Source organism: Calliphora vicina, chromosome 1, assembly GCF_958450345.1.
Source record: "Calliphora vicina chromosome 1, idCalVici1.1, whole genome shotgun sequence".
In the NCBI taxonomy this organism is placed as follows: domain Eukaryota; kingdom Metazoa; phylum Arthropoda; class Insecta; order Diptera; family Calliphoridae; genus Calliphora; species Calliphora vicina.
In genome coordinates, this window is record NC_088780.1 from 54,144,273 (window position 1) to 54,167,571 (window position 23,299).

Below are 23,299 nucleotides of genomic sequence, written 5' to 3' on the forward strand. Positions count from 1 at the left end.
TTGTCACAGTAATAATCAATAACTGAAGTTACTTTTTAAAATTTATTTAAATTTACACTTTTGAGCAAAAACTTCTTTATTTTCTTAATTACAAGTGTAACGTTAACAAGCTGATCTGTTCTGAAAAAAGTACTTTTTAACAGTATCATTACAATTTGATTATTTTTTTTTTAATTTATGGAAAGATACGCAAAATAATTATTTTAATGTATTCTCCAGATAAAAGTAAAGCATTTTACAAAATTGTACTTTTTTCCAAAAAGTACCTTTTAAAAAGTACTTTTTTGAAAAAAGTACTTTTCTCAAAAAATACTTATTTTTCATTTCTAAGAATTTATATAAAATCTCCACAAAGATTGGACACAAGATAAACAGTTTTTAAAAAGTACTTTTTTTCAAAATGGCTGTAATTGAGACTAAAAATTATATTTTGTGACCTAAAGAATTTTTATAAAATTTCTAGAAATGTCTTTTTTTTCCTAAAAACAACTGTATAAACTTAATATTAAAACTTTATTTTCAAACCTTTTGCAATTTGAGACAGTCTAGTGTATACATAATTTCTTGGTAAAAGAAAAAGTATTAATTTTAATTATTTTGTTTAAAATAATTTTGAAATTTCTATACTAACGAATTAATCTGTGTTCAAAGAAATTTTATTTATAAAAATATCAAAAATCCCAAAAAAAAAAATTATTTAGTGTATTTAGAAAGAAAGTGACAGCAATTAAAAGTATTTCTTTTTTTTATAATAATTATAAAAAAATAATTAATAGTCATGATTAGAACCAATCATATAAATAGGATTTTGGTTAATAGAAAATATTTTTTGAAAACAAAAAGATTGAAAATAGTAAATAATTTATAGGAATGAAAGAAAATTCTAAACAACTGCCATATCAAAGAAAAGTACAATTTACTATAATTTTTATAGCAAAACAACTTCCCTCAAAATAAACACAAACGAAAGAAAAAAAACAAAATAACAAATGCCTTAAACGCTTCTTGGCTTCATCATATAATAGAAATAGTAAAAAAGCAAACAACCCCAACTCATTTAAAAAATCGCTTTAATTACCACAATTATTGTCTTTAAAAATCTCAATTACATAATTTTTAATTACTTTAACTGCCTTTTCAATAAAAGCTACAACAATTTGTTATATTAACATTTAATCTCAAACTACAAGCTAGAAATCTCATTTTGGACTACTTTTATTATTCTATTTTCATTCTTTATAATACTCAAACCCAAATCAAACTCACCCTTCAAGCCCTTTCTGCCAAACCCAGCCCCACATGCCCTATTTGTAAATTATAAGTTTTAAACCATCTTCCCTACTCTCCCTCCAACCCTTGACCATGTAAGCGTTTTACTACACCCTCTCCCCCATACAGAACACAACTTCTCCCTTTTCTTCTTCATCACTAAATAAAACTGTGTAGTCAAGTTAATTTGTAAAATTGTAAAATGTGTTATGTCTGTGTAATATTTATCTTTAATAATATTTTGTTTTTCTTTTTAGTATAATTTTTAATTAATTAATTATACCTACGTACATATGTATATTGTAAATTATAATAAATCTGTAATTGTACTCTACTCGTATGTTTAAATAAATAGTTTTGAAAAAAAAGCCATTTAAAAAAATTTGTATTTAATTTAATTATTCATTATTCAAGTGCGAATAAATATATTCTTTATCATTATCCCTAAACATGTTGTAACACACATACACTTCTTCAATATACACTCACACATATTCATATTACCTTTTATTATTACTATTTAGAATAAAACAAATTTAATAAATTTTCAAATTTTTATTTGAAAGATAAACTTTAAAATATATTGTTTTTATTACATGGGGAACTCTTTTGAATTAAGAAGTACGTTTGCAATAGATCACAAGTCCACATCCGAAGTCCAGCAAGTGAATAATTTTTAATTAAATACATACATTCATATAGGCATCGTACGTGACATTTGTACGCCTATAGATTGGAATACAAAAATAAAAGTATATGAAAAATAATTTGGTCTTTATGGTCCATTCAAAATAATAAGTTCTTTCGAAACATTGTTTTCCAAAATATCGAGCGAAATAACTACGTGACATAACACGGAAATAATTTTGAGGTACATGCAGAAAAATGCGAACATTTGCGAATCGTGAAAAGCGTTATGTTTTCTTTTAATTTCTTACACTAAACCAAATATTTTTCCTTTACAATCCGTCATATTTAAATAAAAGTAATCTGATTTTATAACAAATATAATTTAATATCGTACTTGACAGATTTTTCTATTGTATTTTCTCTTGTATGTATACAAAAACTAAAAAAATAAATAGAAAATATACATACATATATTCAGTTTCAATAAACAATTTGATAATAGCAACAAAATAATCAGAGTCAAATTCATTTCATACTACATGCTAATAGGGATTATAAAAAAATACCAATTAAATTAAAACAAGTAATAGAGCTATATTCGGCTGTGCCGAATCTTATATAACCTTCACCAAATTATACTTCAAAATACAAATTTTAAATATTTTTGGGTAAACAACATTTTTTTTCCAAGTTGTTTTTTTCATTTCAAAAAAATTCTTTTTTTAATTTAAATTTATGTTTTTGAATTAAATTTTTTTTTTTTTAAGTTTTAAAAAATTTTTTTTGTTTTTTAATATTTTATTTCGGTGAAAAAAAAATTCGGGTTAAAAAAAAATTTTTCCGATTTTGACCCATGGCACAGTGGGTTGAATGGTACCCAAAGTGGCGATTAATTCATAGAAGCCGTAGTTTTAAAATATTATATTTTTTTATTGATGAGTTATTATAAGCACATAAAAACACAGCATTTTAGAAAAAAAACGGTTAAAAAAAATTAGTTTAACCCTTTAAGCGCATTATTGTTTTTTGGAAAAAAAAGACCTTTTTTTAAAAATTTATGCTGCAACTTTGGAATGGAAAGCGATAAATTATTGAATAAAATTGGAAATTAAATGTGCTATTAAAAAATTCAAAATATAAATTTATTGTATGTATTTATGTTAGTATAAATTTTATTTAAAATCCAATTTTTGTTTTACACAAAATTTTATAAATGTACAAATTTTTTTAAAAAAGTCACAAAGAGAATATTATAATTTTGTCCTAATGAATAATCATAAATCCATAAAAACACAGCATTTAAAATAAAAAAAATTAAAAAAAGACCTTAGTTCACAATTTATGCTGTAACTTTGGAATGGAAAGCGATAAATTAATGAATTAAATTGGAAATAAAAGCATACTTAATGTGCTATTAAAAAATTCAAAACATAAATTTATTATATGGGGCATTTCACGTCAAGTGAACCAACTTTTGAAATCGATGTCTTCCTATCGCGATGAAATTTGTACCAATATTAGTTCTATTGGATAGTAATTCGGACACCATTTTTCAACAAGATCGGTCAAGAACTCTCTGAGTTATAGGAGGTAAAAATTTGACATTTTGGCCAAACAGGTGTTTTTTTTTATGCATATAACTTATTACCTATTGTTCTTAGCAAAATGTGTCCCAAATAGTTTAGATAGCTATTTATGCAATCTTTCGAAAAAAAAAAATTAAAAAAATTTAATAAAATATTTTTGATTTTTTTTTTAAATCAAAAATATTTTTGACTTTTTTTTTCAAAATGGGCCCTTTTTATTTTTTTTTAAGAAAGCTTAAGTCTTTTCCTAAGCGACCTATATGGTCGCTTAGTGGGATGCGAGTGGGATATCTATCAAAAAAAATATTTTGTAACTCAAGATTTAAAATTTTTGAATTTTTTTGCAAAATCAAAAACTTTGTTGACTTTTTTTAAAAAATGGACCCATTTTTTAATTTTTTTTTTTTACTCAGAAGAAAGCTTATGTGTTTTCCTTTAACAACCTTTTTGTCGCTTAGTGGGATTCGAGTGGGATATCTATAAAAAAAATGTTTTGTAACTCAAGACGTACAATTTTTTACTTTTTTTTTAAAAATCAAAAACCTTTTTGACTTTTTTTTTCCAAAATGGACTCTTTTTTTATTATTTTTTTTTTCTCAAAAGAAAGCTTAGGTCTTTTCCTTTAAAACCTTTTTGGTCGCTTAGTGGGATTCGAGTGGGATATCTATCAAAATAAATGTTTTGTAACTCAAGACAAAGGTTTTTAAATTTGCACTATTTTAATTTTTTTCATATTTGTGTGTAAACCTTAAAAATTAAACTTACGCAGAGAAACTAGACACATTAGCCTTTCCGATGGTATGTAACATACCCAACTAAAATTTCATAGCCTCTATACTGTAATACACATAATATGTTAACCTCAGGAATAAAAATCACTTTTTATACCCTTCACCTTCGTGAGAAGGGTATATATAAGTTTGTCATTCCGTTTGTAATTTCTACATTTTTCATTTCCGACCCTATAAAGTATATATATTCTGGATCCTTATAGATAGCGGAGTCGATTAAGCCATGTATGTCTGTCTGTCTGTCTGTCTGTCTGTCTGTCTGTCTGTCTGTCTGTCTGTCTGTCTGTCTGTCTGTCTGTCTGTCTATCTGTCTGTCTGTCTGTCTGTCTGTCTGTCTGTATGTCTGTCTGTCTGTCTGTCTGTCTGTCTGTCTGTCTGTCTGTCTGTCTGTCTGTCTGTCTGTCTGTCTGTCTGTCTGTCTGTCTGTCTGTCTGTCTGTCTGTCTGTCTGTCTGTCTGTCTGTCTGTCTGTCTGTCTGTCTGTCTGTCTGTCTGTCTGTCTGTCTGTCTGTCTGTCTGTCTGTCTGTCTGTCTGTCTGTCTGTCTGTCTGTCTGTCTGTCTGTCTGTCTGTCTGTCTGTCTGTCTGTCTGTCTGTCTGTCTGTCTGTCTGTATGTCTGTATGTATGTATGTATGTATGTCTGTCTGTCTGTCTGTCTGTCTGTCTGTCTGTCTGTCTGTCTGTCTGTCTGTCTGTCCGTCTGTCTGTTGAAATCAGTTTTCTGAAGACCCCAGATATCTTCGGGATCCAAATCTTCAATAATTCTGTCAGACATGCTTTCGAGAATTTTGCTATTTAAAATCAGCTAAATCGGTCCACAAATGGCTGAGATATGAGGAAAAAACCAAGACAACCTCGATTTTTGACCTATTTTTTTACCTATATCTGGATTACTAAGACATTAATATAGACAATATGGATATCTAATGATAGATATTTCCAAGACATTTGCAACGACGTATATAAGACCATAGTAAGTTGGACCTATATTTTTTAAAATTTAAAAAAAAAAAAATTTAAAATAACAATCGAAAATTTTTTTTTTCCAAAAAATTCAAAAAGCAACTGGAAAAAAAATTAAATTTTGTTTACCTAAAAATATTTAAAATTTTGAAGTATAATTTGGTGAAGGGTATATAAGATTCGGCACAGCCGAATATAGCACTCTTACTTGTTTTCTATGGAAATGTTGAATAATTTAATTTTGTTATTTATTTGTGATAATAATTAATTTAATATATAATAATAATAATAATAAAAAGATGAATAATTTAGTAAAATTTAATCTTAATCACAATAGATCAATTTATATAATAACTATTTTTACACTTAATTTATGAAGTTTTTAAATTTTCAAATATCCATACTTTTATCCTCCTTATTTGTCACCTTTATTAGCTGCTTTTTTTTGTCAATCCTTTCTTGGCGTTATTAGATTTAGCTACTGATTTCGCTGATGGCTTCTTTTTTGGCTTTGGAAAGAAATCGCATTGAGTAGATGCAGAAAACTTTTTTAATTTGAGTCTTCCATCGACAAGCGGTATGAAAGCATGGTATTGATTGTTACCGCAGCATCGAATCTGCTCTTTAGTGTTTTCAATGTTTCCTCATGATCCTCTTTGCTACTAAAAACTATTTTAGTTTCTTTACAATAATTCTTTGCCCAATGGAATAAAGCAGTCGCATCTAAGATGCGATCTTGATGAGAGCACTGGAGGCTATACTTCGCTGCATTTCTTTTGAGGTTTGCTCCAATACCATCACATGCTTCTTTACCATGAGCAGTAGGATGAAAATGCCACTCAGCTGGCATTCCAAAATCTTTTTCATGAGCTGTAAGATTTGCGAAGCTACTTTTGTTTTTAAAATGTTGACGAGCTCCGTCCGAAACGTAGTATACCTTTTCTACTGTAAATTATGATTTTAGATAATTTAGTATTATCTTCTGGTACTCATAAACTGCAACGGTGTCATGTTTTAAATCGTCGAATATGATTGCCATACTTTTGTGTTCCAGGTTTTCTTCTTTCATGTAGTAAATAACTACTGTGAATATAGTTGCTTGGTCGTTATTGAAGTGGAATGCTTGTATGGAATCCTGAAGAACATATTTATAGTTCTCTGCGAAATCAAATGAAATAATGAATTCACCAGACTTCAAATGTGTTTTCAAGTCCTTGAAGAATGACCACTGCTCTTTGACTAAAAAGTCATGGGTTCTCAAATTTAGCAATCCTCTACACAGTTCTTCCACAAAATCATCCACATTTAAAATTATGGTTTTCAGTGTGCATCTTTCAGTCTGAAGCCAAGATTCAAATTTTAACTCCTCAATACATTCTCGATCAAAAGAGTTGATTAAATTTTCTTTGATGGATGTGGTTTCCGGGCAATTCGAACATTCACCTAAGTGGCAAGAAGTTGTAGCATTAGGGCACATAGTCAATTTAAGGCAATCGCGGTAATGGTGTAAATCTTCTGATGAATCATCTTTTAAGTAATTTAAGTTGATTTCCTTCAACATCAATTTAACATTTTCATGGTAAATACAAACACATACTGTGTGAGTTCCGCTGCTTCCTGCCAAAACGCAATGTTTTGGCCTCAGTTGTGTAAATTTTGTGAATCCAATTTTGACATCCTCGTATTCAGATTGAAATGTTGCGAATAATTCATTCAAGTTACAGAGAACCATTCTCTTCTGCATTTGAACTTTCTTGCCATCGATTCGTACAGACATCCAGTCTTTCATCCCTGGCATCAGGCGACTCATATCATCTCGCTGATAAAACTGAGTTATTAGAGATTTAGTATCGCACTCCAAAGTTTTTCCCTTCTTTTTGTTTGGGAGTGTGAGAATCCCATGCTCAGCAACCAATTGTTTAGCAATTCTTGCTTTTCGTTGAGACGTTCCAAACTCAGTCATTGTTTTTGCAGAACTCCATGTTCTTGGAGCAAGCGTGAGAAGTTGAATTCTTTCAGCTTCACTCTGTGACGTTTTGTATTTCTCTTTTATTTGTTCAAGAACTTCTACTGCATCCTTATGGTATTGGTTTCGACACTCATTCGTTGAATTTGAAAAGTTAGAATAACCATCATCATCAACAGTTCTGTCTTCATTCTCGGAATTACTTTTGTCTTCATCTGGAATAACTTCAACGCAAGGCTCATTACTATTCAAATTCGGTAATTCGTTCAACTTTCCGAGCTCTTTCCTGCATGATCCACAAATTTTCAATCGTTTTGACAGCGTAGGGAATTTTTTTAATAAGCCGTCGGAAATATTTCGCATATCTGATTATCTGTGCTTCATTTTGTTAAAGGGATTAAAACAAAAAGACGAATAAATTTCATTTTCAACCTTAGCCTTTTTAGAAGTCGTAGACATTTTGAATTTTGTAAGTATTTATGTAAATAACACACGTCTTAACTTTAACGCTGTTTCTAAAAAACTGATTTGATTGAGTCTAAAATCTTTTATTAGGGTCAAGAAGGGCTTAAATACTAAAGTACCTAGTTTAACCAAATGTTACAAATAATAATAAAAATAAACCACCATATAAATAACCTACCTGTCAACTTCTACCTCTCCACCCACTTCTTAAAGTCAAATGTCATAAAATAATAAATAAACTGGTACTTCGGAGAAGGGCCATAAAATATTTCCACTTGATTCCAAAAATTTGTTTCTGGGGCACCTGATATTTTAGCAATGAAAATCGCGTGCGCTGAAAACTACCTCTAGGATTGACTAAAAAAGACGCAAGATACAAAACTCAGACAAATTTTGGGGGTGGAAAATTAATAGCGGTCGGCCTCATATTGCACCCCTCCAGTGGCTATTATCGGTCAGTTGTTGTGGTTTTTATTTTTAAGGTTTTAGAAACACTTACACACAAATATGAAAAAAATCAATTTAAAAACATTTGTCTTGAGTTACAAAACATTTATTTTGATAGATATCCCACTCGCATCCCACTAAGCGACCAAAAAGGTTTTAAAGGAAAAGACCTAAGCTTTCTTTTGAGAAAAAAAAATTAATAAAAAAAGAGTCCATTTTGGAAAAAAAAAGTCAAAAAGGTTTTTGATTTTTCAAAAAAAAGTAAAAAATTGTATGTCTTGAGTTACAAAACATTTTTTTTATAGATATCCCACTCGCATCCCACTAAGCGACAAAAAGGGTGTTAAAGGAAAACACATAAGCTTTCTTCTGAGCAAAAAAAAAAAATTAAAAAATGGGTCCATTTTTTTAAAAAAAGTCAACAAAGTTTTTGATTTTGCAAAAAAATTCAAAAATTTTAAATCTTGAGTTACAAAATATTTTTTTTGATAGATATCCCACTCGCATCCCACTAAGCGACCATATAGGTCGCTTAGGAAAAGACCTAAGCTTTCTTAAAAATTTGAAAAAAAGTCAAAAATATTTTATTAAATTTTTTTTCGAAAGATTGCATAAATAGCTATCTAAACTATTTGGGACACATTTTGCTAAGAACAATAGGTAATAAGTTATATGGATAAAAAAAAAACACCTGTTTGGCCAAAATGTCAAATTTTGACCTCCTATAACTCAGAGAGTTCTTGACCGATATTGTTGAAAAATGGTGTCCGAATTACTATCCAATAGAACTAACTGTCCAAAGAAGCTTTGGACACAAAATATAAAATATTGAATTTAATAAGTAAAATGTAATAGATTAATATCGCTAAAATATTAAGAAGTAAAGAATTGTAAACACTATTTAGTACCTACTCGCCACAAATTCCGAATAATTTAAGTTACATGAAAAACGAAGATACTAACTTAAATTAGAATTTATAAACTTCACTTATCCTACAACCGTCCTGGAGACCACTTGAATTCAATAAAATTATAATCAAAACCAACCCAAATAAGGAGTGAGATCGAAAAATTCTTAACACACGTTTTTCATTACATTTTTTAACCCAAGTATTATTTGAATTTTTTTTTGATCAAGTTACCTTTGAAAAACATGTCAGTTATTATGTGTAATGTCAATTATATTAATTTTTTTGTTAATCTGATTAAAATGAGTGACCAGAAAAAAGTGCGTACTGAAATTATTAAATATTTTCAACAAAACCCAACTTGGTCTTACAAAAAGTTGGCCAAGCATACAAAGGTCTGCCGTCAAACTGTTTCCAATGTTATTAAACAGTACCGGGAGAACTTGTCAGTTGATAGAAAACCTGGTTCAGGTAGAAGGAATGGTCCACATGATGTTTCTAAAGCCAAAAAAATAGAACGCATTTTCAAAAGAGCTCCCAACACATCCGGTAGGAAAGCAGCCCGGTTAGCTCAGTGCTCGGACTATTTGGTACGAAAAGTTAAAGCTAATGCAGGTTTAAAAACATACAAGGCTCAAAAAGTTCCTGACAGGAACGCTACTAAAAATTTAGAGGCCAAAAACAGAGCACGGAAATTGAAGTCAAGTTTTATAAAAAAATATTCTTGCTGCATAATGGATGACGAAACGTATGTTCTGGCAGATTTTTCGCAACTTCCAGGTCAAAAATTTTATGTTGCTGATGCTCGAGGGAATGTTGAAGAAAAGTTTAGGACCCAAAAGCAGACAAAATTTCCCAGAAAGTTCTTGGTATGGCAAGCAATATGCAGTTGCGGCAAAAGAAGCCACTCATTTGTTACAACGGGCTCTATAAATACCGAAATTTACATCAAGGAATGTTTACAAAAAAGGCTGCTTCCATTCATAAGACTTCATAATGTGTCCACTTATTTTTGGCCTGACTTGGCATCCTGTCACTATGGCAAACAAGCCCTTGAGTGGTACAAGAACAATAATGTGGTATTTGTACCAAGAGAGGCAAATCCTCCAAACTGCCCGGAGCTAAGGCCAGTGGAGAGATATTGGGCTCTTGTTAAAAGAGAATTGAAGAGTACAAAAAAGGTGTCCAAAAGTGTGGTAGATTTTAAACGGAGATGGACTACATGTTCGAGCAAAGTGACAGAAAGCACTATAAAAACGTTAATGGAAGGGTTTCCGAAAAAGGTTCAAAATTTCATCACTAGTGATTAAAACTATAAAAATAATTTTTTTTGTAAATTGTAATAATAATTTCAATCAAATAAAAAAAAAATTAAAGCTGTAAGTTTAGTGGTTTCTTTTTTATAAACATATATGTATGTTAAGAATTTTTCGATCTCACTCCTTATTTGTAATTTTTATCTTCAATTTAGTAATTCAAATACCGATAGGTAAGAATCCCTAAGCAAGTTAATAAAAGAAAAAGCAACTCGTTTAATTCCCTTTTCTTTTATTCCCCATAAACCCATAATTATAATTACTCTATATGAGTAATTATAATCCCAAATCTATTTATAGCAACTCTGCCTCTCCTACAAGATTTTGTTAAATATATCAAATATATTCATGGTCCAGTCGAGCCGCCAAACATTCTCTTAAATCAACAACAATTATTGAGCAAACAAACGAACAATGAGGTAAATCATCCAAAATAAAAAAGTAACTCATCAGTGTAACAAAACCGGTCAAACCGTAAGTAAGAACAAATTTAAAAAAAAAAAAAACATACATATTACACAAACAAAAGTTACATTCTTCACAAACAAAAACGCGACAATATTTAAATCGTAAAAAAAAATTCAAGGAAAACGTGAAAATTATCCCTAAAAAAAGTAAAAATAATATATTTGTACATACATACATATATATATGTACAACGAAAAAGTGCGGTAGTGGCAAAAGTAACCCTAAAAGAAAAAGTGTAAAAAAAATATATATGTACATATGTGCAAAAAGTGTCATAACAACAAAAAATCCTAATATTAAAAAGTAAAGAAAAAATTTAGTTAAAAAAAAAAAATTAAAAATTTACAGATATTGTTATGTAACACAAAAAGCACTTATTATACATATATATTAAACAAAATTTTCAAACTAAATAAAAAACCGCTACTTTTTCCCCTATTCACATAGCTGCGTACATATATATATAAATACATATATAGACAAAGTGATACATATATATTCAAGTGTAAAAATATACCGCTACTTTTTCCCCTATCCACAGTGCACATAGCTGCGTACATATATATAAATATATACAAAAGTGATATACATATACAAGTGTAAAAATATAAATCGCTACTTTTTCCCCTGCCTAACCGGGCACTTACATATATTTATGTATATGTATATACAAAAAAAATTTATACATATCAAGTGCAAAATATAAACCAATATTTTTTCCCCTACCTAATAGTGCACATACTTGATACCTAATAGTGCACATATATTGATACATAAAACCTGAGACATAGAAAGTGCAAAAATATAAACCGTTATTTTTTCTCATTCCTATTTGTCTTCAAAAAAAAAAAGCTAAAAATCAAGAATCAAACAAAAGTAAAGAATCTCTTTAATTTTAAAGAAGACAACAAACGTAACAACAAGAAATAGAGAAAACAGTGAAAAGGAAAGAAATATTAAGAGAATTTAAAAATTAAAAATTGCAATACTATTTGCATTCAGTGCGTTCAAACGAATAAGAAAATAAATTCCAACAAATCCCTTAATTTCGCAGTTACTGTGTTTGCATCACAAAATTTCATCCACCAAAATCAAAACTGGAAATTATTACCTCTTTGCTCAGCTTCTCTTGATCAGACAAGTAAGTTCATAATACAAATCCCTGCCTTTACACCAGACATGTGTAAAGTTTACACATTTGTTTTTTTTAAGTGTTTCTTGAATACTCTTCTTGCAAGTTGCAACATTAAAACCGTGCTCTTATATTGTTAATCTCATCTAATACTAGTTGCTTGAATGCACTTAGTTGCAATAAAGTAAAAAGTGCTTTTCTAATATTTGTTGATTTATTTAGTCAAGTAAATTAAAGAGATACTTAAACTAAAAAAATTGTATTTGGTCACTAAAAGCAAATACAAGTAGAAAATAAATAAATTTCTCTTAGTCAAATAAGAGTGTTTGAAAATATATACATCAGAGATGGGAAATTCAGTACACATGCACTTTTGATATCACATTTATAAAATACTAAAAAATATTTCATAATTTATACAAAAAAAATAATAATAAAGGAGAACAATATAAGACACTGAATTTAAATTTATTTGCGATGAAAGCATAATAAAATAACAATTTAAAGTTTATTAAAAAGAAAAAGACACCATTTTTATTTGAAGTCAGTACTATTTCAAAATCACGAATTTTCATGCCGATACCCATACAGTCCACACATATTAAGATCAATTAAGAACAACAGATAATTTTGAAAAGTACTTAACAATAAATGGAAACATAAAATAGTTAATGCCTTCACGTTACATTTCGCATTTGTTATTATTTCATTAAATAAAGTAAACTTGAGATATTAAACTATTAAATACTCAAATCAAAGATTATTTACATTTTAAACAACATACAATTCACATGAAAATTTGGATTGAAATAAATTTCAAACAAAAAATACTAACATAGGTATTTATTAAAATAAACTTAAAAAACTCATAAATTTCATATCATTTCCTTTGTGATCAAACATCAACAAAAAGAAAAACAATTAAGAATTTGCAGCAATTTAAGCAATTTATCAAACAAAAAAAAAAAAAAAGTTTTTAACTGTTCAACCCTTTATGCCAGCTGAATAATCGTTCGTATTTTCTTATACGATAATAATTTAATTTGATCAATACGATATACATAATTCTCGATTTAGTGATTTATATTATAATTTTATAATTGAAACTAAACGACAAGTTTAGTGCTATCTAAATAGCCCCTAATACTTATAACAATAATATAAATCTTAAAAATCGAAACTTACAACTCTTCATTTGGAACATATCAGTTACTCTTGTTTAATAGGTCAAAGATCTCCCTTGTTAACGCTGTTTAGAACCAAATCCCTTTATATCAATTTCAATTTAAATATCTATATTTTAAAAATAAGATACACTCTATTCCACTAAAAACAAACAGAAAAAAATGACTTCTACATCTAGTAGCCCACAAACCCCACTCCCAAAGGAGCGCTTCGTGTTCGATTGCGACCATTTGCTCAAATTTTGTCAACGATTCCATACAACACCTGTAGGAGATCAGACCGAATCGGTGCTTGAAGTCAAATTGAAAGATTTGGACTCCAGATGGCTTAAAGTTGAAGCCTCGTACGAGGGAGTTATGCTAGCTTCCGATAACTTAGTAAAAGCCGAATTTAAAGAAGAAGCAAAAACCAATTTCGATGCTTGTGTCGAAGCATATTATAACTGCACTTCTCAAATCCTTGATTTAATAAAAATTTCACGATTAGGTGGTAGTAATATTCAAGGTTTCGAAGCAACAGCCCGTTATTCTCTTCCACCACAACCTATAACTCAAAACTTAGCGTCAGACAATTGTATAAAACTCCCCCCATGTGACACGGAAATATTTAACGGCAGTTATGAGCAATGGCCCTCATTTCGTGACATGTTCACAGCCCTATACATAAACCACACGAAACTGTCTCCCGTCACAAAACTATATCACCTTCGAAATAAAACAAGAGGTGAAGCAGGAGCTATAGTTAAAAGATACCCTCTGTCTAACGATAACTTCGAGCTCGCATGGAATGCCTTAAAAACTCGATACGAGAACAAGCGTGTTCTTGTAGATAATCAAATAAAAATTCTATTTGATATCCCATCAGCAGTTAATGAAGATAGTGAGGCAATAAGAAACATACAATCATCAGTGAATGATTCTCTTGCGACCCTTAGAACTCTTGGTATAAAGGTAGAAAGTTGGGATCCAATTCTCATTCGTTTAATTTCCACAAAATTACCCCATCTTACTCTAGCCCTTTGGGAACAATCTCTCACATCTCCACGTGAGCTTCCAAAGTGGTCCCAAATGTCTCAGTTTTTGGTCGATAGATATGAAGCTGTTGAACGCCTAGCAAGTATTAGAAACTCGAAGAATGGCTTCAGCCTTACTAATACACCACTACCTCACATACAAACATATATATCGCAAGAGAACATAAGCCAAATGTGCAAATTATGCAAAAATGAAGAACACAATCTCAGAACATGCCCAAAATTCAGAGCATTTACAGTACAGCAACGAATTGATTACGTATACCAAAACAAAATCTGCAATAATTGTTTAGCACTGTCACATTTTAAGGCAAATTGCAAAAGTAAGCATACTTGTTTACATTGCAAAAAACAACATCACACTTTGTTACACATGACAAAAAGTTCTCTAAATTCCACTCATAACACAGAAAGTTCTCAAAAATTAACTGTTTCGACCAATAATTCCCAAGCGTCTTCTTCTAATGTTACCCAAATTGTTAAAAATGATTCACACGATGAACTCCCCACAGGCCAAATACATGCCAATTGCTCTACAACCAATGAGAATATTTTACTTCGGACAGCATTAATGCAAATAGAATATAGAGGTGAACGTTTTACAGTCAGAGCTCTTATTGATCCAGGTTCTCAAAGAACATTTTTAGCTGAAAAGGATAGAAGTCGCCTTCAGCTCCCATATCAAAAGTCCCATTTTGAAATTATAGGTATAGGTGGCCAAATTCAAACGGCTAGTAAAGAATGTGAACTAATACTGTATGCTAAAAGAACTAATAGTAGAATCCCTATTAAAGCAATAGTCTTGCCTAAGGTGACAAAACGACTCCCATCATACACCTTTGAAATTCCTTTCTCAAAAGAACTTCAAGAATTAGATCTAGCTGACCCAACATTCAATAAATCATCTCAAATAGATCTGATTCTAGGTAACGACTATGAGCATTTTATTAACATTCATGGTATAAAAAAGAATATTTGCGGACAAACATCTGCTTATAACACCATATTCGGATGGGTACTTAGTGGTCCCATGAAAACTCAAACAATTCAATCATTCACAACTTCAGTCGTTATGTCAGAAACTCCTGACCTCAACAATCTCTTAAAAAGGTTTTGGGAAGAAGAGGAAATACCCTCAAGTCGCCCAAACATAGCTGAAGATGACTTTTGCGAAAACTTATATGCTCAAACCACTTCTCGTGATGAGACTGGTAGATACATGGTAAGATTACCATTCAAAAAAGAATTTCCTGAAAACATATTTCTTGGATCATCTCGATTTATAGCTCTAGCTCAATATGCGAGAATGGAAAAAACACTATCTAAAGATCCTGAACTTCAGTCTCAGTACAACACAGTTCTTAACGAATATCTATCCCTCGATCATATGGAAGAAACCACATCTCACGAAATTATATCTCAAGGTAAATACGGCTCATTTTATTTACCTCATCATGCTGTGGTGCGGCCAGAACACAAAACCACAAAAGTCAGAGTCGTATTTAATGCATCCAGAAAAACAAAGTCTCAATATTCCCTTAATGATATCCTCTATACAGGCCCTACTCTTCAGAATGATTTGATAACTATTATTCATAATTGGAGAAAGTATAAATACGTTTTCAGTGGCGATATACAAAAGATGTATCGTCAAATTTTAGTACACCCTGACGACAGACCCTTTCAAAGGATACTATTCCAAAAAGAACCCAATAGCCCAATCAAAGATTACCAGCTCAAAACCGTAACGTTCGGTGTAAATTGTGCCCCGTACCTCGCAATTCGTACACTTCTGCAACTCGCGGCAGATTCCGAATCAAAATTCCCAAAAGCTGCATCAGCTCTTCGCTCAGAAACATATGTAGACGACATTCTCTCTGGAGGTTATTCTATAGAAGAAACTATATCTGCTCAAACACAACTCATTAGTGCCCTGAAATCAGCAGGTTTACCCCTTAAAAAGATTACCGCAAATGATCCCAAATTGCTGTCCCATATTCCCAAAGAAGATCTATATGATGTAGATTTTCTCCGCTTTCAAGAATCAAGTTCAACTAAAACTCTTGGCATCAAGTGGAATGCAATCTCAGATACATTCTCGTATAGTTTTTCCCAAGTTGAACCATCTACAAAGATAACCAAACGTCAAATTCTTTCATCTGTTGCGAAACTCTTTGATCCTGCGGGATGGCTTTCACCCATTATCATTAAAGCAAAAATACTCATGCAAAACTTATGGTTAGAAGGTTTAGAATGGGATGAGGTCATTTCAGCAGAATCCCTACAAAAATGGAATGAACTTGTTTCAGATCTCTCAAAAATAGAATCAATATCCCTCCCTCGTTGGCTTCAATATATGCCTTCAGACACAGTTCAAATTCATGGCTTCTGTGATGCTTCTAAAGCAGCATATTGTGCAACTGTGTATATAAGATCTCAAACCAAAACACATAATAATCGCTCAAACTTGTTTCTCGCGAAAAGTAAAGTCGCACCTATTCAAACTGTGTGTCTCCCACGATTGGAACTAAATGGCGCAGTATTATTAGCAAATCTCGTCAAATATGTTCAAACATATTTAAATTTCCCGAACACTGAAGTTTTCCTATGGACAGATTCGTCAATAGTCCTTGGTTGGCTCTCTAAAACCCCTTCATCATGGGAAACCTACGTTGCAAATCGAATAGCTCAAATCCATCGTCTTGTTCCGAATGCAATTTGGCGACATGTCCCTACTCATCATAATCCGGCAGATCTCGGAACACGTGGTTGTAAATCTCATGAACTTGCAAATCATGACCAGTGGTGGCACGGACCATCATGGTTACATAAACCTGCGTCTGAGTGGCCTAATCGAAATCCCTTGAAAACTGTTGAAAGATCTAATGAAATCCACACATTGCTTACAGAAGTGCAAGAAGAAGATATTCTCAATAGGTTCTCAACATACAACAAAGCCTTGCGTGTTCTATGCTATGTTTTCCGATTCTTCAACAAAAGTATAAGAAAAATCAGACCAAATGTTCATCACATTACACAAGATGAGTTAACCCAAAATGAGATGAAGTATGTTAAGTATAGACTCCTTATTTTAGCCCAAAAATCCTTCTATAGGGAAGAATATCAGTGTTTGTTAAACTCCCAAATTGTACCCAATAAAAGTTCATTAAAAACTCTAAACCCATTTCTCGACTCAAACTCAATTCTTAGAGTAAATGGGAGATTATCTCAGTCAGCTCTTCCATATAACGAGCGGTACCCCATTATATTACCTGGAAACTCTCGAATTTTTCAACTATATCTCATATATTTACACAAATTTCTCCATCATGCTGAATGTACTCAAATGTGCCGCATGATACAAACCGAATATTACGTTTTCAGACTTAAACCACGAGTAAAAAAGATAATACATCAATGCAAAACGTGCATTATTTATAAACAGCGACCGAGTTCGCAGATAATGGCCCCCTTACCCCCAGAAAGATGCAATCTGTCTCTCCCCTTTCAGATTACAGGTATTGACTTCGCAGGCCCCTTTGAAATCAAAACATCGCCCCTACGAAAATCTATCACCGTTAAAGGCTATGCCAGTGTGTTTGTTTGTTTCAGCACGAAGGCCATTCATTTAGAGCCATGCTCGGATTTATCATCGGCAGCGTTTCAAGCTGCGTTCGCTCGATTCGTTGGGAGGCGGGGGCTCCCCCAAAGGGTGGTCACTGATAATGGGAAAAATTTCTTAGGTTCCAGTAGAATACTAGAACGCGAATTTAATAATTTCGTAAAAAATGTAGCCCAAGACATTGCCCAGAAATATATAACACAAGGGTTTGAGTGGAAATTCATACCTCCACATGCTCCTCACATGGGCGGCTTATGGGAAGCCGCAGTTAAAAGTTTTAAATTTCATCTAAAACGAATGGTGGGTGCTCAGAAATTAACTTTTGAAGAATTTGCCACTATTTTAGCTCGAATAGAAGGAGTTCTCAACTCCCGCCCGATATCTGCACTATCCGAAGATCCAGCAGATTTGACAGCACTTACACCTGGTCATTTTTTAAGAGGTGCTCCCATAATGGCTCTACCTGAACAGAATTGTCAAAACATGTCCCTTATCAATAGATGGGAAAAATTAAAAGTTATTCACCATCAGTTCTCTATCCGATGGAAAGTAGACTATCTCAAATCATTACATAAAAGGTACAAATGGAAAAACTCACTTCCGAATCTACAGATTGGTCATCTTGTAGTGGTAATGGATGACATACAACCACCACACGAGTGGAGATTGGGAAGAATTGAAAAAACTTTTCCAGGCTCTGATAAGAATGTGCGCATCGCCGAAATTCGCACAGCATCAGGAACTATAACTCGTCCCATAGTCAAACTATGTTTTCTCCCTTTTATGAATAATGAAAATTCTCTCTAAATCTACTCTAAACATAAAACGAAAATAAATAAATACCCTATTTTACTCTTAAACTTATTATCTATCACTCTAATACACAACACATGAAAACAATAAATAGAATAAATCCAGCCTAACAGTCGAGAAGTTTCTAATAATATTATCTTTCTCTTTTGGTATTAGATACAACCGCAGATTACAACCAACTCGACCAACCCAAAGCAGCAGCAACAACCACCCAAGTCGTGTACAACATCGCGAACCAGATGTTTACAGATGTACATTGTGTAAACGTTTTCATGCTCTACGATTTTGTCAAAAATTCCTAAACATGTCTGTGAAAAGAAGAGAAGAAATGGTCAGCAGAAATCGTTATTGCAGGAACTGTCTAGCAAGAAGTCATAACATCAAATCATGTACATCCAGAGATACCTGCAAGAAATGTGGACATTTACATCACACGCTCTTACACCCTGTACACATTCGGTTCGAGCGCACAGGAGATGTTCAGAGGAGAACGTCGAGCCAACATCCAACTGTATCACAAACTGAAAGACATCAACAAAATCAAAACTCCACACTCCACACTCTCGGCAACACCAGACTCCAAGATACTTTTACAAGCCATTAAATCACTGGCTCAAGTACTTTGCGTTAATGACAACACACCAACTGTTGCCTAAAGGCAAGACCGGCGCCATGTCCAAAGAAGCTTTGGACACAAAATATAAAATATTGAATTTAATAAGTAAAATGTAATAGATTAATATCGCTTAAATATTAAGAAGTAAAGAATTGTAAACACTATTTAGTACCTACTCGCCACAAATTCCGAATAATTTAAGTTACATGAAAAACGAAGATACTAACTTAAATTAGAATTTATAAACTTCACTTATCCTACAACCGTCCTGGAGACCACTTGAATTCAATAAAATTATAATCAAAACCAACCCAAATATTTGTAATTTTTATCTTCAATTTAGTAATTCAAATACCGATAGGTAAGAATCCCTAAGCAAGTTAATAAAAGAAAAAGCAACTCGTTTAATTCCCTTTTCTTTTATTCCCCATAAACCCATAATTATAATTACTCTATATGAGTAATTATAATCCCAAATCTATTTATAGCAACTCTGCCTCTCCTACAAGATTTGGTTAAATATATCAAATATATTCACTAACATTGGTGCAAATTTCATCGCGATCGGAAGACATCGATTTCAAAAGTTGGTTCACTTGATGTGAAATGCCCCATATGTATTTACATTAGCATAAATTTAATTTAAAATCTAATTTTTGTTTTTCACAAAATTTTAAAAATGTACAATTTTTTTTTTACAAAAGGCAATATTATAAATTTTTGTAATGAACAATCATAAATACATAAAAACACAACTTTAAAAAAAATGTTTTAACCTATTTTGTATCAGAATATGTTTTTTAGCAAGAGGAGTTCTTTCACTATAACTTAAATAAAAAACCTCAATAAACCCGCACGATTTTTTTTCTGTATATAGAAGCTGAAAGTTCATATTTTAAGAGCATTTAATGGAATTTACCCGATCTCGCCCTGATTTTTTTTAAACTCAATCTATATATCGAAAAACCCCCAATAATGGAGAACTTTAAAAAAAATCTTAAAAAATATTTTCAAAACATTTATCTAAACAAAAATTATTTATTTATGTTCTCAAATACCTGAAGTTAATGGTTCAATTTTAATATTTCTACTTTTAACAGATTTAACAAAAAATATAAGCTCTCGAAATATCACAATTTTCAATTTTTACCACAGCACGCAAAATTTGTAAAAATTATTTGACTTTGACCGCTCACTGCCAATAAAGTAAGTTACTCACAACTGTAATTTTAGCAGTTTGTGATGCTAAAATTAAAACATGACTGAAACAGATAAAGTTCAGCTTTTGAATTAATCGCCACTTTTGGTACATTTCAACCCTCTGTGCATTGTAGGTCCAACTATGGTACTATGGTCTTATATATGTACGTCGCAAAGTGGTATGAGAAAAAAAAGATGGAAATAAATCTGTAACTTCTAAACCCTTAGTCCGATTTAAATGAAATTGCACATGCGCAAAGGGGAAGTGTTGTCGAGTTTAAATTTTGAATCTGGACCTCATGAGCTCATAGTCAATTTTTAAAATGATCCAATTTCTTCGTTTGTGTACCGATTTCAAAAAAAATACATATATAAAATCTCCTTATCGAGCACTACTTAAAACCTCTTCGTAGCTATCAATTATATCTTATAGCTTAGAAGATATTCGCATTTGAAAATTCAATTTTCTCCATTTTTATACTCTACACCACCATAGTGGGGAGGGTATTATGCGTTTGTGGAGATGTTCGATGAAATTTGATACATATTATTTTTTCGGCTCAAGGACCAAGCCTATTGAAACTGGCTGAAATCGGTCCATTATTTCACCTAGCCCCCATACAAATGTCCTCCCGAAATTGGACTTTATCGGTCATAAATGTTTAATTTATATATGTATCTACACAAATTTCGCTCCAAATAAGTTTTATATACACAAAATTCATGTCACCAAATTTTGTTATGATCGGTCCATAATTAGTCATAGCTCCCATATAAACACGCTTCCGAAAATCACTTTAACGTGCATAAATCGCTTAAAAATGTTGGTATACACACAAAATTCAACATAGTTAACTTTAATATACACATAAATCACACGACCTAATTGGTGATCGGTCCATAATTGGTCATAGCCCCCATATAAGGCCCACTTCCGAAAATCACGCACGAATATAAATTATTGAAATTTTAAAAGAAACATTTTTTTTGCTCTTTTACTTAGTGTAGGGTATTATATGGTCGGACTTGACCGACAATACTTTCTTACTTGTTCATTCATAGGATTAACAACAGATGTATATATCAAATAAAAAAAGAATTGTTTAAAAATAATGACTGAATCCAAAGCTACATGCATTTGATTTTAAAAAAATTAAAAAAGGCGATTTTTCGCTATTTTTTTTGGGAAAAAAGTACTATTTTTCTTTTTAAGTTATCTAAAAAATTTCTATAAGGATATATAATGAATTTATAATTTTTGAAAAGCTAACTTTACACCAAATATTTTAAAGGAAAAAAAAATTATAAAATAATAAAATTAAACTAATTTTTTTCTTTTGAATCATCATAAGTAAAATAAGTTTTTGAAATAAATAAAAGAATTCAAATGTATTTTATTTACTGGTTACGTATTTTTCGTCAAATATTTGTCATGTGTGGCCCTATCTTTAGTAATCCAAATATAGGTCAAAAATAGGTAAAAAATCGAGGTTGTCCTGGTTTTTTCCTCATATCTAAGCCATATCTGACAGAATTCTTGAAGATTTGGATCCCAAAGATATCTGGGGTCTTCAGAAAATTGATTTCAACAGACAGACGGACATGTCTTAATCGACTCCGCTATCTATAAGGATTCAGAATATATATATAGGGTCGGAAAATTATATTGTGGAAATTACAAACGGATTGACAAACTTATATATGTATACCCTTCTCACAAAGGTGAAGGGTATAAACATAAATATAGTCAGTTTAAACTATTATTTTTGCCCTAATAAGCTCTAAATACATACACGTAGTAATATTTTAGTGTTTTCTCCTATTCAAATCATCTTGAAAAATAGTTTCAATGATTTTTGTTTTTTCAGTCGTGTTTTTCATTCTTAGAAGATTACCCCTACTCAAGCAATGCATTGTGTTTGTGTGAATTTTCTAACATTGAAAATGATAGCAAAAACTTCTTTAGGAAGTTTTCCTGCGACGATGATCCACTGAATCAATAGAGTTAGCTTTGAGAGTTGTATTCAATTTTTGGTGGGTTATAGATGCTTATAGATCAGGGAAAGGCAAAACATGGGCGCCGCGTTTTTCATTTACTCTTCTCTTACGTACGTGTGCACACGCATTGTAGAGAATAAACAACTTTTAATCAGTCTAGCTTGAGAACTCAAACAAGCAGGTTGTGTATCGTTTTTTATCGCACAATTTAAGAATCAGCGTTGCCAGTGAAAAAAAATTTGTCCCAACATTTAAAGATGTATGATGAACCATATGAGATTTTTAATTGGGGAAAAGCGACGAAAGTTTACTGGCAACACCGATTCGTGGTGAGAGCGGAGAGAGTGTATAACTAATACAATCGTAAAATGCAATAGTATAGGTTGCCTTTCCCTGTTATAGATGCACACATAAATACAGATGGAGCATCATGATCTGTAGCCCATTTCTATTGTTAAAATACAATGTTGAAATCGATCCCATTCGAGAGAAATTTTCGATAAAAGTGCAAATGTCAGACTCATTCGACTGCCCCGGAAATATCTAAAGCCACTAGTTTACTTTCGTAAAAACGGTCAACGAAATCACACCATATTTCCTAACAAGTCTCTTGTAAAACATATTTGGCATAGTTACTGAAACTGTTTTGAGCTTTGGCAGTGGTTGATTACTTTGCGAATTACTTGAAAATAATTGAGTCACAAGGTTTGCTTTATGACACACCCTAGGCTTGCAAGATCTCTCCAATAATCTGGCTTATCTTTGGTAACTCATAAAAGAGTATCATTACTGAGTGACTGATTCAACATCGCACAGTTCAAGCAAATTGACACGATTTTAACTGTCGGTTCTCCTCTTCTCGTGTAGATCCACTAAGAAGTAATTTTTGGAA

At 31.5% G+C, this 23,299-nt stretch overlaps 1 long non-coding RNA gene across 1 annotated transcript; it reads left to right on the top strand.

The window, feature by feature from the left end:
- Positions 1-11,674: 11,674 nt before the first annotated feature.
- On the top strand, positions 11,675-19,519 carry LOC135949094 (uncharacterized). Its single transcript, XR_010575848.1, has 2 exons — positions 11,675-11,949; positions 18,750-19,519. It is a non-coding gene; the product is annotated as an uncharacterized LOC135949094 (long non-coding RNA).
- The last annotated feature ends 3,780 nt before the right edge of the window (positions 19,520-23,299 follow it).